This window comes from Neoarius graeffei, chromosome 2 (assembly GCF_027579695.1).
Source record: "Neoarius graeffei isolate fNeoGra1 chromosome 2, fNeoGra1.pri, whole genome shotgun sequence".
NCBI classification, from domain to species: Eukaryota; Metazoa; Chordata; class Actinopteri; order Siluriformes; family Ariidae; genus Neoarius; species Neoarius graeffei.
Genome location: NC_083570.1, coordinates 76,617,551 through 76,626,162, shown reverse-complemented (window position 1 = coordinate 76,626,162; position 8,612 = coordinate 76,617,551). Strand labels below are relative to the sequence as shown.

Genomic DNA, 8,612 nt, shown 5'->3' with positions numbered 1-8,612 from the left:
GCGGACAAACACATCATAGAAAGAGATCGCACCACAACCGAAGAGCTGTGGGAAGAGGCAAAAAGCAGCTCATAACACCGCCTGATCCCACAACCCTTGTTCTTGGTGATTCCACTGTAAGACATTTAAAAAAGGACATGGGATGATTATTTGCTGCCTTCCAAATACATCCATCTCTGACACCAAAGACAGCATTTTGAAACTCATGTCAGAGCATAAAACTATCAAATGTATTGTTGTGCATGTGGGAGCAAATGATGTTTTCAGAGAACAGCTGTTTATCCAAGATGATTTCAGAGAACTTTTTTCTGATCTGTAGGTACATTCCACTAAGAAACTACATTTCCCATCAGCCCACTTCCGCGTTGACCTGCGTCACACCGGGGCGGGGATCATCTACAGCGTCCGCCATGAAAGCATAAAACAACCCGCGAACTCCTAGCTCCTTCTCTCTGGTGTCCGGATTCCAAGCGGTCTGGACGCATAAAGAGACCAGAAAACCATATAAAGACGTCTTTTCTTTCTTGCAAGAATCAGAGTTTCGTGCTTTTCTTTCTTACCCTTGGCCACGGTAGACTCTAAGATGACGCAATTTTAAACTCAGTGAGTTACAACCAGTTTCATTCATTAAGTACGTACGACTGCAGCTCAAAGCAGTTAATTTATAATTAGGAGCGACCAGAATTCCTCCTGATTGAAGCGCTGTGCACCTTGTTAATCAGAGACTTTCCTTCTCATCACGAGCCACGACGCGTCGGATCAAGAGAAGTTCTCTGTCCACGGAATCGACTCACAGAATCGACTCACGTGCTCCACAACGGCGAGACTCAGAAGTTTTAGAACATCTCCCTAATCTTGTATATAAGCGAGATACTGGAAGTAAGACTGTCAAAATGTTGGGCATAAATAAAGATCAGTCTTAGGAATTTAGCTTTTATTGAAACAGTGTGAATTTAAACTCAGGAAAGTTATGTTTACACTATTAGACATGCAGCATGTCGAATTGAATTGTTCTGTTTTTAATCTCTCAATTAGATACCCAGATAGCAGAGGGTCGTTGATTCGACGTGGAATCATCGGCATGTTCTTCGACCTATACGCCGTCGAATCACCGTCGATCACCGACGTTGATTCAACACCGCTTTGCTCATACGAGTTTCCGTTGAAACGACGTTGAAAAGTGGCTGGTGGTCAACAGAGAATAGACCCCCTTTCACCCTTTATTCAACTACGTATTTCGGTCGATTTATAGTTGAATTTTCGGCGATGATTCATCCAACTTTACTTCCTGTTTTATGTACAACAGGAAGGCTACAAATTAAGCAAAACAGGCTAAATTAAACTAGCTAACAATAAAGCATCGGGGCTCTTGCCTAGGATGAACACATGCATACTTCAACCATGAAAGTGAAACTTAATTTATATCAATGTGCGTAGGCTACGTCCTGTTTAATGTACAACAGGATATAAAAATGCATGCAACAATGCACCTCTCCTAATGTTTGTCAAGCTATCTAATGAGGCATAACTTTTAACATTTATAAGGAACAGAACACACTTGAACAAGTTCTTAGAAACATTTTATGATTTATTTATAATTGTGGCCTATTCCTCCTGCGGCGCAGACCTGTACATGGAAACAGAAAAACATAACCAAAATTAATTTGATGCAGCATTGATAAAGAAAGTCAGCAGTAGGCTATGGGTTTCTAAATGCCACCCTACCTCATTATTTGGACATGGGGAAAAACTATATTTAAAATCCAAAGAGGGATGGAGGGAGGAAAATTAAAACAAAAGAAAGAAATGAAATATAGAGTAGAGAATATTTGATAAAATTAAGGATGTTTTTATTCAGTAAACATTTAAAAAAATGTTCTACAACACTCTAGCCTAGTGACTTACCAGTAACAAAATAGACTTGAAGTATTCAGATCCGCTCTGCATAAAGCAGCTAAATCCTCTCTCTATCTCCTGGCAGAAAGCTCCTTGGTTTGCTTGTGTCTCAATCACAGCTGGTATTCTGTAGAAAGACTTCTTTTCACCTTTCCCATCAGCTTTGTTAGAACACCCTAACACAGCACAAAAGTTTACCATTGTAGGTTTATGATGAACCAAGTGCCTCGTGGGTTCACATACCGCGTGCTGCCTTTATTTCCCCCAAATCACGAGTTTGTTGGTCTTCCAATGTGGCGCAGGGTTTGTTTACTTCCGGTTTCGGGTGACGTCAGTGAAAGGGGTCTAATGGGGGCATTACCGCCACCCACTGGATTGGGGTGTAAAGCAGTCTGAACAAAACGTGTAAACATAAACATAGGAGAAATGAACCCGTTTTTCTAACTCGTCCTCACTTAGTCTACTTTTCTTTTTTGATTAGTCTGGATTTGATATTGTAAATTTAAATGTGAATCAATGTATATTCATCGGACATGAACAAATGAATAAATCTTGAGTAATCTTGAGGCGTGTGTGTCCGGGGCGTGGTGTCGCGGGGGGGGGGATCGAACGAACCCTCCGATCCCCCCTGGCTACGGGCCAGTTGCTCATCCTACCAATGTTGAAAACTGGCCGGCAAAAGTGACGATGGTTCAACGTCGTATATTCAACCTTCTCTGACGGTCGACAGATCAACCTTTACCCACGTTGATTCAACGGTGATAAATCGACCCTCTCAGACGGCGGAGAAATCGACGTTTCACGGCGCCGTTTCAACGTTGATTTTCTGACGTACGACGGAAACCGACCATTCTGACCAAAACTCTACGTCGTTTCAACGACCCTCTGCTATCGGGGTAGGCTGTGCATGCTTCTTTTTTACTAATATCCTCAATCTCCTTAACACACATTTTGACCTTATCAAGATTTCAGGGGGTTTGATAATGTTATGAGTAGGGGTGGAATTCCTTTGTCTCAAGGCGAACCATGAGGTGATTCACCTCCTCCCCCAACACCTCAGATAACATTCCAAATTTTATAGCCCCTCACACACACACACGATCTTACACACACACACACACACACACACACACATACATACTCAAGTATATGACCATATCATCATATTTGTCTATATCTGCTGACATTATTCATTTTATTTTTTATCTTTGTTATAACAAATTCATTTATTAAACAAACTGTGTCTTTATTGTTGTGCAAAAATATCTTTGAAGTCACCCAATCTCTCAAAGAATTCAAAAAGGTGCATATAAGTTATGTAATATGGTAAGTGATCATAATAATTTGGATTAATGGTATGATTCGCTTTGGAATATACCATAATTTAGCTGAATGATTCACTACTTTGAATGATTCACTCTGAATGATTCACTGATTCGATTCACTTGAACGATTCACTTGAGACTGATTCATTTTAATTATTAACCTTCAAATTTAATGAGACTGATTTAATGAGATCACTTAATAATTACCAAATGCACCTACAGACCTCTATAAGACTGGAATACAATCTTTTATCAGTGGCTCACTCCCTGCAAGGGGAAGCTTTGCATTTACTCGACTCTTCAGTCTTAACACCTGGCTTGGAAAAACTTTTTATTTGGTATGAACTTCATAGACAATTTTAACCTTTTCTGGAATCGCAGAGAATTCTTCAAGCCAAATATCACTGAACTCAGCCGGACTGGGACCAAAGTTTTAGCGGATCACTATAGCCTCACTCTACAACATGCAAATTTCTCTCAGCCAGCATTGAGGAAAACAGTTGATAAGATATCGCAGACTGACCCAGTTACAAATATCAACAATACCTCTGCAAAGCCAAAACAATCATCCATGCAAGTCTTCACCAAGGACACACAGCCATTTGGGGCAGACTGCCAAGAACCATCTGGGGCAGACTTCCAAGGACATCAACAATCACATGAAGAATGTGAGCATGCGATTCCATCATGCGATTCCATCCAGATTGAGGACCTGACCAAAGACAATCATGCCAAGGCTGCATCATCCACATCTCGACCCCATGCAAGTATCACAGAGACTGTCAGGGAGACGGTCACCACAGAGACAGTCATGAAGACACTCACAAAGACCTCACCAAAGTCTTGCTCTTCTGACTTTATTGTACCATCGACGTCTCCCCCCTGCATGGATTTCCCTAAAAGTATGCAGAGACTGCTGCCAATGGCTGCACTCTTTTTCCAGCCTAAATCATTCGCGACAAGCAGTGTACCCAGTTCATCAAAAATCAACCAACAGACTGAATTGTGTTCACCCAGGACTTTCAGCTGGCTACCAATCTTTTTCACCATCTAAAAAATACATGACCTCTCCAATCCTCCCCCCCCCCCAACGTCATGGAACATACAGAGAGTCTTGTATGATGTGCTGTGGGTCCCTGCATTGGGTGTAGTTTTGAAAACAAGCTGGGACCCAGTATGCCTATGCCATTCTCTCTTCCTGTGTTGATAAGAAATAGAAAACATAAAGCATATTTAACCCAGGGGGTAAACCAGTCTAGTCTCCTTCCTGTTTCAAAACAACATCAGAGTGCCCAAGCGGATATTACTTCTAGACTTTCTGTAAAGCTAGCTCTTCTGAACGTTAGATCACTTTCAAACAAGTCATTTTTAATTAATGATCTTAACTGCAAACACAATCTTGATTTTTTGCTTTTAACTGAAACTTGGCTGGATCAAGCAAATAGTGCTACCACCCTTATTGAAGCAGCTCCCCCAAATTTTAATTTTATGAATGCTACCCGACAGGGGAAAGGTGGAGGGATTGCAAATATATTCAAAGCCTCTTTTCAATGTAAACAATCCTCACTTGGTGATTTTACATCCTTTGAACACTTATGTGCACTTGTTACATGCTCTCCTAATATATTGTTATTAACTATTTACAGGTCTCCAAGACATTCAGCCAAAGTTTTTCTAGAAGAGTTTGGTGAACTGTTGTCAGTCATTTGCTTAGAGTTTGACTGTCTTATTATATCTGGGGATTTTAACTTGCATGTAGATAATCCTGAAAACACTTATCCCAGAGAACTACTTGCACTTATTGACAACTTCAACCTAGTACAACATGTACAGGGGCCAACCCACTCTCGTGGTCATAGCCTTGACCTCGTCATCACAAAGGGTCTTACTGTTCTACTACTGTTGTTGACCTGGCCTTATCTGATCATTTCTGTGTTTTCTCTGATGTTTCTATGTCTCCTCACATTCAGAACAGCTCAACGACTATGGGTAGGAGAGTCATAAATTACAACACATGTGTTCTCTTTGAGCAAGCTCTCTCTCGGATCTCAACCAAGATGTCAGACTCTGTAGATGATTTACTGGAATTTTTTAATTTAAATATGACCCAAATTATGGATGACATTGCTCCATTCAAAATCAAAAGAGTCAATGACAAGCATAAAGCACCATAGAAGCAATACCCAGCTGTTAAATTGCTAAAGAGAGAATGTAGAAAGACTGAAAGATAATGGCATAAATCTAAACTTCACATCCATTATCAAATTCATAAAGAGATGCTTTGTAAATATAATTATGAAATTCATAAAGCAAGACAATCTTTCTTCTCCAACATCATCAACAGGAATATGAACAATGCCCATGTGCTATTTTCAACAGTAGAGAAGCTAACTAATCCCCCACCACAATTAGTACCTGAACTTCTCATCTCATCTCATTATCTCTAGCCGCTTTATCCTTCTACAGGGTCGCAGGCAAGCTGGAGCCTATCCCAGCTGACTACGGGCGAAAGGCGGGGTACACCCTGGACAAGTCGCCAGGTCATCACAGGGCTGACACATAGACACAGACAATCATTCACACTCACATTCACACCTATGGTCAATTTAGAGTCACCAGTTAACCTAACCTGCATGTCTTTGGACTGTGGGGGAAACCGGAGCACCCAGAGGAAACCCACGCGGACACGGGGAGAACATGCAAACTCCACACAGAAAGGCCCTCGCCGGCCCCGGGGCTCGAACCCAGGACCTTCTTGCTGTGAGGCGACAGCGCTAACCACTACACCACCGTGCCGCCCCTAGTACCTGAACTTCTCTCAGTTAATAAATGCAATGAGTTTGCATCCTTCTTCAAAGGTAAAATTGATAAAATACGGCAGAATATTGCTCATAATATATCTCAGTTGCAAATAATTGAAAAGCTGCAATCACCAGTGACACAGACAGACAACTTCAACACAATGTCAGAATTTTGTTTAATTGATTACGAGACTCTTGAAAAAACTGTTCAAAATCTCAGTTCCTCAACATCTGAATTGGACATTCTGCCCACCAACTTTTTTAAGTCTGTTCTTCACCTTATAATTACAGATGTGCTTCAGATCATAAATACATCCCGAGACACTGGCATTGTTCCTGTGTCCCTGAAAAAAAGCCGTTGTAAAGCCCCTACTTAAAAAGAATAATCTGGATGCTTCAGTATTAAACAACTACAGGCCAATATCAAATCTACCATTCATCGGGAAAATCCTTGAAAAAATTGTCTTCAATCAATTAACTGCCTTCTTGATATCAAACAGATGTTTTGATAACTTTTAGTCAGGATTTCGTGCCAATCACAGCACTGAAACAGCGCTGATTAAAGTTATAAATGACATACGTCTTAATACTGATGCAGGCAAAACATCAGTCTTGGTGTTATTGGACCTCAGTGCAGCTTTTGATACTGTTGATCACAACATACTGCTATATCGACTTGAACATTGGGTTGGGTTGACTGGTAAAGTTATCAATTGGTTAAAATCATACTTAAAAGATAGAAGCTTCTTTGTTACCATGGGAAATTGTACCTCAACATCAATGTCCTTGACCTGTGGTGTTCCCCAGGGGTCGATTCTTGGACCATTACTATTCAACCTTTATATGCTCCCACTTGGACAAATTATCAAGAACAACTCAATTTTGTACCACTGCTATGCAGATGACAGCCAAATTTATTTTGCTCTATCACCTAATGATTATGCCCCCCGTGAATGTCTCTACCAGTGTATCGACCAAATCAACAACTGGATGTCACAAAATTTTCTTCACCTGAACACAGATAAAACAGAAGTAATTCTATTTGGGAAAAAAAGATGAAAGACTCAGGATTACCACTATTCTTGACACAAAGGGGATTAAAACAAAAGATATGGTTAAAAATCTTGGTGTTTTCATTGACAGCGAGCTAAATTTTGACAGTCACATGAAAGCAATCACTAAAACGGCATTTTATCACCTAAAAAGCATTTCCAAACTAAGAGGACTTATGTCAAAAAATGATCTGGAAAAACTTATACATGCCTTCATCTCTAGTAGGGTTGATTACTGCAATGGCCTTTTCACAGGCCTCCCAAAAAAGACCATCAAACGACTTCAGGTGATTCAAAATGCAGCGGCTAGGGTTCTCACACGAACAAAAAGAACAGAGCACATTACTCCAATTCTAAGGTCCCTTCACTGGCTTCCAGTAAGCTATAGAATTGACTTTAAAGTATTGCTGCTGGTGTACAAATCTCTAAATGGTACAGGGCCCAATTACCTCTCTGATATGTTGCAGCAGTCTAACCCAATCAGATCTACCAGATCGCAGCAGCAAAACTTACTGGTAAAACCTGTTGTTAAAACAAAGTGTGGTGAAGCAGCTTTTAGCTAATATGCAGTACAGCTATGGAACCAACTCCCAGAGGACATTAAAAATTCTCCTGCTGTTGGTAGCTTCAAATCTAGACTAAAGACCAAGCTGTTTTCAGATGCTTTCTGCTAACTGATTAATATTGTCATCTTTACATGTTTTAAACTTTCTTAACTTTTACAGTCTCTGCATGTTTTAAAGGAACAGTCCACCATATTTCCATAATGAAATATGCTCTTATCTGAATTGAGACGAGCTGCTCCGTACCTCTCCGAGCTTTGCGCGACCTCCCAGTCAGTCAGATGCAGTCAGACGCGCTGTCACTCCTGTTAGCAATGTAGCTAGGCTCAGCATGGCCAATGGTATTTTTTGGGGCTGTAGTTAGATGCGACCAAACTCTTCCACGTTTTTCCTGTTTACATAGTGTTAGAACCTGTGTCTGTCTCAGTTCAGATGCGTTGACGTAAGAGCGCTCTGGAGCAGGGAGAAAACAAACCACACGAATGAAATCAATCTGGTTTATTCAGGCACTGCTCAGTGATACACAAAAAGAGCAGGGTTTATATACATCAGAAGCTTTCGTGACAAGATAGGTAAGGGGCCCGGGGGCACAAGGTGAACTCGCCAGATAAGGAGTCGTTTTTATTATACATGAAAGAGCAGAATGTACACCCCCTAGAACAGGAGGGTCCAGGAATGTGGTTTCAGCGAAACTAGAAGGTACAGAGAAGAGCAGAAGAGTATGTTCTCGCGGCTATGCACGTTTACCAGGATGTGAACAGGTCATAAGTTCAGTACAGCTATGCACGAGAACACACATACAATCTTACAATCCCCTCTTTTATACTTTGTTTACAGAGTATAACTACAGTTTAGACTCTAATGTATTGGCAGACATAGGGGTGTAACCAGAGTGCGCAACCATCATATTGTAGATCCTATCCATACAGCAACGAAACAGAAAAGGGCCACATATGCAAACGAGAAGACCAATCA

At 40.9% G+C, this 8,612-nt stretch overlaps 1 long non-coding RNA gene across 1 annotated transcript; it reads right to left on the bottom strand.

The window, feature by feature from the left end:
- Nucleotides 1–1,567: 1,567 nt before the first annotated feature.
- Nucleotides 1,568–2,398, bottom strand: LOC132873936 (uncharacterized). The gene is made up of 2 exons (XR_009651616.1): nt 1,906–2,398; nt 1,568–1,627 (listed from the first exon to the last, which is right to left on the bottom strand). It is a non-coding gene; the product is annotated as an uncharacterized LOC132873936 (long non-coding RNA).
- Between the last annotated feature and the right edge of the window lie 6,214 nt (nt 2,399–8,612).